Raw genomic sequence first — 8,633 nt, forward strand, 5'->3', positions numbered from 1 at the left:
ATTTATCCTTAAATAGCATATCCTCCCTCTAACCAGATTTTGGAACGCTTCCAACCTTGCTACTAGGTTATAATTGCGATGAGCAAAACCCCATATCCAAATGCTTATATATAAAGAGCAAAAAGAGTTCATGTACCTGTTTCAACATTGATTTTAACACTCGAATGCAGCATGGAGGCAATTCTGAGACGCCTTCGGGGGCTATCACATATAGAAACTGCCCAACCTACTAAAGGCCAACAATCGCGACTTGATAATCTTGATAGTAGGGTCCACAAAAGACACAACATGTACTTGGTTCAGAAAGCTTGATAACTGGATTCTGAGAAAAACAAGCGGCAAAGCTTTGTATTGGCAACCCAAAAACGTTCATCAGAAGACTAATTGTTACGGAGTATCATATTATTCTTCGGTTGTCAGTCTGTGGTCTCTTTAAAGGCCCGACTTTCACGGTCTATGCATCCGACTCGATCTAAAAAAGAGAAAAGAACTTTATAGAATACTGTTGTTAAGTTGGGGGGAAGTTAGATAGTACTGCACACCTTGTTAAGTTTTCCCTCACCAATCGAACTGTCTGATTCGTTGATTCTACTGGAAAATAATTCTGATAAGATAATTGACCAAATAATAGTTGAAGTTACCATCCATATGTAAACTCAAGCATAAAAGGATGAATCCAAGACTATAATTTAAGAAACTATAAATTCAAGTTTAACTATTCTTATTGCCCTTCACCTGATTAGAAGAAACTGTCGTGCGAAAATTTTGACTGTGAACAACATGGTGGGACTGCGGCTCTCTCGGGTCCCTGTAACAAAAAAATATAATCAAAAGTTGCCAATGGAACCAAGTCTACCGTTGATATGCTGGACAAAACAATAGAAGGTAGATGAAAACCTCTGTTGAGAATTTAACATGCGAGGTATGAAATTGATCTGAGATGGAGTTGTAAGTGGCACATGATGGCTAGAAGCAATTACACTCGGAACATTACAACCCTTGGATCTTTCAGCTGAAATAACAAAGACAAACCATAATGCCACTCGGCCACTCCTATTATCAAGAAAAATGTACTTTATATAAATGAAAAAATGATGCATGATGAGTTACGGTTATGTCTGGCAAGCACTTCTATCTTCTACCTTCCAACTTCTCCTTGGTGTCACTAAGGCTCTCATATAATATTGCTCTGCGCATTAGGAAAAGAAGTGTATAAGTATAAATTCTAATACTCTGCTAACAAGTATGTTAATTACAGCAAGCATCCAATTTGAATGACATATGTTGTGTGCTTGTATGTGTCTCTATATGCATACACAGGGGAGAGTTCTAACATTATAATACGGATTCAGATTTGAATAATAACCTTATGATTTAATATGTACCAATTGTTTTGAACGAAAAGTTAGACTTTTTACGCAATGCACCAATTGCACATGCATTGCAACTATCTTCCACTTGTGTATATCAAATTATTTGTAGCTATTAGTTCTTATGGTATATATTCGTTTTTGAGTCAATATTACAATACTATAACAATGTATGCCTGTACACACACATACATTAATACATATATATGATGAATTGCTTAAATTGTAGTGACCCGAACTTTTCCATGTTTATATATATTAATTGAGATTGATATTTACATGATTAAATGTTTCCAACATGTTAAGCAATCAAACTTGTTAAGACTTGATTAATTGAAATATGTTTCATATAGACAATTGACCACCCAAATTGACCGGTGATTCACGAACGTTAAAACTTGTAAAAACTATATGATGACATATATATGGATATATATATATAGTTAACATGATACTATGATAAGTAAACATATCATTAAGTATATTAACAATGAACTACATATGTAAAAACAAGACTACTAACTTAATGATTTTTAAACGAGACATATATGTAACGATTATCGTTGTAAAGACATTTAATGTATATATATCATATTAAGAGATATTCATACATGATAATATCATGATAATATAATAATTTAAAATCTCATTTGATATTATAAACATTGGGTTAACAACATTTAACAAGATCGTTAACCTAAAGGTTTCAAAACAACACTTACATGTAACGACTAATGATGACTTAACGACTCAGTTAAAATGTATATACATGTAGTGTTTTAATATGTATTTATACACTTTTGAAAGACTTCAATACACTTATCAAAATACTTCCTACTTAACAAAAATGCTTACAATTACATCCTCGTTCAGTTTCATCAACAATTCTACTCGTATGCACCCGTATTCGTACTCGTACAATACACAGCTTTTAGATGTATGTACTATTGGTATATACACTCCAATGATCAGCTCTTAGCAGCCCATGTGATTCACCTAACACATGTGGGAACCATCATTTGGCAATTAGCATGAAATATCTCATAAAATTACAAAAATATGAGTAATCATTCATGACTTATTTACATGAAAACAAAATTACATATCCTTTATATCTAATCCATATACCAACGACCAAAAACACCTACAACACTTTCATTCTTTAATTTTCTTCATCTAATTGATCTCTCTCAAGTTCTATCTTCAAGTTCTAAGTGTTCTTCATATATTCTACAAGTTCTAGTTACATAAAATTAAGAATACTTTCAAGTTTGCTAGCTCACTTCCAATCTTGTAAGGTGATCATCCAACCTCAAAAAATCTTTGTTTCTTACAGTAGGTTATCATTCTAATACAAGGTAATAATAATATTCAAACTTTGGTTCAATTTCTATAACTATAACAATCTTATTTCAAGTGATGATCTTACTTGAACTTGTTTTCGTGTCATGATTCTGCTTCAAGAACTTCGAGCCATCCAAGGATCCGTTGAAGCTAGATCCATTTTTCTCTTTTCCAGTAGGTTTATCCAAGGAACTTAAGGTAGTAATGATGTTCATAACATCATTCGATTCATATATATAAAGCTATCTTATTCGAAGGTTTAAACTTGTAATCACTAGAACATAGTTTAGTTAATTCTAAACTTGTTCGTAAACAAAAGTTAATCCTTCTAACTTGACTTTTAAAATCAACTAAACACATGTTATATATCTATATGATATGCTAACTTAATGATTTAAAACCTGGAAACACGAAAAACACCGTAAAACCGGATTTACGCCGTCGTAGTAACACCGCGGGCTGTTTTGGGTTAGTTAATTAAAAACTATGATAAACTTTGATTTAAAAGTTGTTATTCTGAGAAAATGATTTTTATTATGAACATGAAACTATATCAAAAAATTATGGGTAAACTCAAAGTGGAAGTATGTTTTCTAAAATGGTCATCTAGACGTCGTTCTTTCGACTGAAATGACTACCTTTATAAAAACGACTTGTAACTTATTTTTCCGACTATAAACCTATACTTTTTCTGTTTAGATTCATAAAATAGAGTTCAATATGAAACCATAGCAATTTGATTCACTCAAAACGGATTTAAAATGAAGAAGTTATGGGCAAAACAAGATTGGATAATTTTTCTCATTTTAGCTACGTGAAAATTGGTAACAAATCTATTCCAAACATAACTTAATCAACTTGTATTGTATATTATGTAATCTTGAGATACCATAGACACGTATACAATGTTTCGACCTATCATGTTGACACATCTATATATATTTCGGAACAACCATAGACACTCTATATGTAAATGTTGGAGTTAGCTATACAGGGTTGAGGTTGATTCCAAAATATATATAGTTTGAGTTTTGATCAATACTGAGATACGTATACACTGGGTCGTGGATTGATTCAAGATAATATTTATCGATTTATTTCTGTACATCTAACTGTGGACAACTAGTTGTAGGTTACTAACGAGGACAGTTGACTTAATAAAATTAAAACATCAAAATATATTATTATAGGTTCGTGAATCAACCAGTGGCCAAGTCTTACTTCCAGACGAAGTAAAAATCTGTGAAAGTGAGTTATAGTCCCACTTTTAAAATCTAATATTTTTGGGATGAGAATACATGCAGGTTTTATAAATGATTTACAAAATAGACACAAGTACGTGAAACTACATTCTATGGTTGAATTATCGAAATCGAATATGCCCCTTTTTATTAAGTCTGGTAATCTAAGTACGTGAAATCTTGTGGTCTATTGTTATGATTTGATATATATAGGTTAAACCTATAACTCACCAACATTTTTTGTTGACGTTTAAAGCATGTTTATTCTCATGTGAATACTAAGAGCTTCCGCTGTTGCATACTAAAATAAGGACAAGATTTGGAGTTCATGTTTGTATGATATTGTGTAAAAACTGCATTCAAGAAACTGATTTCGATGTAACATATTTGTATTGTAAACCATTATGTAATGGTCGTGTGTAAACAGGATATTTTAGATTATCATTATTTGATAATCTACGTAAAGCTTTTTAAACCTTTATTTATGAAATAAAGGTTATGGTTTGTTTTAAAAATGAATGCAGTCTTTGAAAAACGTCTCATATAGAGGTCAAAACCTCGCAACGAAATCAATTAATATGGAACGTTTTTAATCAATAAGAACGGGACATTTCAGTTGGTATCCGAGCGTTGGTCTTAGAGAACCAGAAAATTTGCATTAGTGTGTCTTATCGAGTTTGTTAGGATGCATTAGTGAGTCTGGACTTCGACCGTGTTTTCTTTAAAAATGATTGCTTAACATTTTTGTTGGAAACTATATATTATTAACATGTATATATTATGTGATATATTAATCTCTTAACATGTTTGATATTGTGTGATAGATGTCTACCTCTAGCACAAATCCCATTGACTCACCTAATAATAACGAAGAGTCGAATATATATTGGACTGATTCACAAGTTTCCGAAGAAGAACCGGAAGAAGAATCAGAACCGGAAGAAGAATCAGAACCGGAAGAGGAGGAACCGGAGGAGGAAATAGAACCGGTGGGGGAAATAATAAAACGGTTAAGTAAAAGAAAATCCCCAACCAACCGACCAAGGTTAATTATGGTCAATGGTGTTTCCGCCAAGGAAGCAAAATATTGGGAGGATTACCAATTCTCCGATGAATCGGATTCCGACGAGAATTCCGATGATGTTATAGAAATTACCCCAACTGAATTTAAAAAGGCAAAAGAAAATAATAAGGGAAAGGGCATAAAAATAGAGAAATCTAATTCCAACCCCGATGAACTTTATATGTATCGTCAACCCCCGAAGCCCTTAAGTTGTAACAATGACCCGGGAACCTCTAAACCACCAGGTTTTTCTAAACCGTTGTGGAAAACGACAGCTCGTATTAGGGGAACATCATATATCCCTAGAAACTTGGCAAAACGAACCAAAATCGAAGAAGAAGAAACGAGCGAGTCGGAATAAGATAGTTGTATTCGTGTGGTGTAATATATGTAATATAGTGTGCTTATGCTTTATGATATATGTAAAAATTGCTTGTATTAATAAGTATTTTTTTTTATGAATCTAACTCTTGTCTATTTTACAGTATAAAAACACAAAATGGATAGACAACCCAATATTTTAACAGACCTACCCGGAGACATGATTGATAAAGTCTTGTCTAGAGTCGGTCAGAATTCTTCGGCACAACTATTTAAGGCGAGATCAGTTTGTAAGACATTCGAAGAACATTCCAAGAATGCCTTGGTTTATAAAAGGCTTTCATTCGAAAGATGGGGGATATCACATTGGGAAATCCATAAGTTACGATGTGTTTACTTTGACGCATATATTGCGGGGAACCCAAATGCTATTTTACGCAATGGGTTAAGAAATTATTTTGACTCAATATATCCGAGTATTGGACTTCGTGATTTAGAAAAAGCGGCAAACATGCAACATAAAGAAGCATGTTATGCTTATGGATTAGTAATGTTCGCTTCTCACCAAAGTGAGAACAAGAACATCGGGCTACAACTATTAAACAAAACGTTCCCACAAGTGACAGAGTCGGTAATTGGGGTAAGAAATGAGGTTTTTAGATTGTTACGGGACTGTTGGACATTACGTAACCCTCGTCCCTTTGACGACGTTACAACACGCTGTCTTATCAACGGCCATAACGGTTATGTTCCACAAGACCAAGGATGGGAAGTAATCCTAGTAAAACCAGAATGCATGACTTGTTTCTGGATGTATGAATTACGTGTCTTTATTGCCTTTGCTGAACGACTTGTGTACTAGCTAGAATTATCTTCACAACCATCTTGTATCAAATTTATTGTGTGATATATTTCACGCTATATGTAAAATAAGCGGTATTGTAAGTTTGTAAAATATTGTGTAAAAGTTTGAACGCGAAATATTATTATAATCAGTTTTTCATATAGAATTGTAGTAGTTGAATTGTATATTAGCTACTAAGTATGAACTTAACGGGTAGGTACTACCCGAATTTAAACTTATAAAACGCTAATATGAAGAAAAAGCTTTTATAAATGAGTTCATATTATGCTACGAAATACTATTAACTACTCTTAATATTCTGTATGATTAACTTGTTCCATTTGACTATTTTGAAGGAAATGGCACCGACTACTCGACACACCGTGAATATGAATGAAGAGGAATTTCGTACTTTTCTAGCTTCAAACATAGCCGCAGTACAGGCTGTGCTACATACCAACAATAACCTTGGATCTAGCAGTACAGGAAATCGTGTAGGATGCACCTACAAAGAATTCACTGCCTGCAAACCTTTGGAATTTGATGGAACCGAAGGACCGATCGGATTGAAACGGTGGACCGAGAAGGTCGAATCGGTGTTTGCCATAAGTAAGCGTACTGAAGAGGACAAAGTGAAGTACGCTACGCATACCTTCACAGGTTCTGTGTTAACATGGTGGAATACCTATCTAGAGCAAGTGGGACAAGATGATGCGTACGCACTACCGTGGTCAGCATTCAAGCACTTGATGAACGAGAAGTACCGTCCCAGAACCGAGGTCAATAAGCTCAAGACAGAACTTAGAGGGTTACGAACCCAAGGATTTGATATTACCACGTACGAAAGACGATTCACAGAATTGTGCCTATTGTGTCCGGGAGCATTCGAAGATGACGCGTTTGTGAAAGGATTACCGGAAAGAATCCAAGAAGATATAAGTTCACACGAGCCCGCCTCCATACAACTGGCATGTAGAATGGCTCACAAACTAGTGAACCAGATTGAAGAAAGAATTAAAGAACAGACTGCTGAAGAGGCCAATGTGAAGCAAGTCAAAAGAAAGTGGGAGGAAAACGGTGATAAGAATCACCAATACAACAACAACAGCAATTACAACAATAATCGCAACAATTATCCCAACAATCGCAACATCAATCGCAACTACAATAAACGGCCCAACAACAACAACAACAACAACAACAACAATCATCCCAACAACAATAATAACCGCAACAACAACAACAATCAGAAGCAGCTATGTCAAAGGTGTGAAAAGTATCACTCGGGGTTCTGCACTAAATTTTGCAACAAGTGTAAAAGAAATGTTCATAGCGCGGCGAAGTGTGAGGTCTACGGACCAGGGGTTAATAGAACAAAAGGAACAAATGGTGTCGGAACGAGTAATGGCGGAGCAAGTAGTGTCGGAGCAAGTTATGCCAATGTAGTTTGTTATAAATGTGGAAAACTGGGCCACATTATTAGAAATTGCCCGAACCAGGAGAACACGAATGGACAAGGCCGCGCAAGAGTTTTCAATATTAATGCGGCAGAGGCACAGGAAGACCCGGAGCTTGTTACGGGTACGTTTCTTATTGACAATAAATCTGCTTACGTTTTATTTGATTCGGGTGCGGATAGAAGCTATATGAGTAGAGATTTTTGTGCTAAATTAAGTTGTCCATTGACGCCTTTGGATAGTAAATTTTTACTCGAATTAGCAAATGGTAAATTAATTTCAGCAGATAATATATGTCGGAATCGAGAAATTAAACTGGTTAGCGAAACATTTAAGATTGATTTGATACCAGTAGAGTTAGGGAGTTTTGATGTGATAATCGGTATGGACTGGTTGAAAGAAGTGAAAGCAGAGATCGTTTGTTACAAAAATGCAATTCGCATTATACGAGAAAAAGGAAAACCCTTAATGGTGTACGGAGAAAAGGGAAACACGAAGCTACATCTTATTAGTAATTTGAAGGCACAAAAACTAATAAGAAACGGTTGCTATGCTGTTCTAGCACACGTCGAGAAAGTGCAAACTGAATAAAAGAGCATCAATGATGTTCCCATTGCAAAAGAATTTCCCGATGTATTTTCGAAAGAATTACCGGGATTACCCCCACATCGATCCGTTGAATTTCAAATAGATCTTGTACCAGGAGCTGCACCAATAGCTCGTGCTCCTTACAGACTCGCACCCAACGAGATGAAAGAACTGCAAAGCCAATTACAAGAACTTTTAGAGCGTGGTTTCATTCGACCAAGCACATCACCGTGGGGAGCTCCTGTTTTGTTTGTCAAGAAGAAAGATGGTACATTCAGGTTGTGTATCGAATACCGAGAGTTGAACAAACTTACCATCAAGAACCGCTACCCACTACCGAGAATCGACGACTTATTTGATCAACTACAAGGCTCGTCTGTTTATTCAAAGATTGACTTACGTTCC

The sequence above is a fragment of the Rutidosis leptorrhynchoides genome, chromosome 10 (assembly GCF_046630445.1).
Source record: "Rutidosis leptorrhynchoides isolate AG116_Rl617_1_P2 chromosome 10, CSIRO_AGI_Rlap_v1, whole genome shotgun sequence".
In the NCBI taxonomy this organism is placed as follows: Eukaryota; Viridiplantae; Streptophyta; class Magnoliopsida; order Asterales; family Asteraceae; genus Rutidosis; species Rutidosis leptorrhynchoides.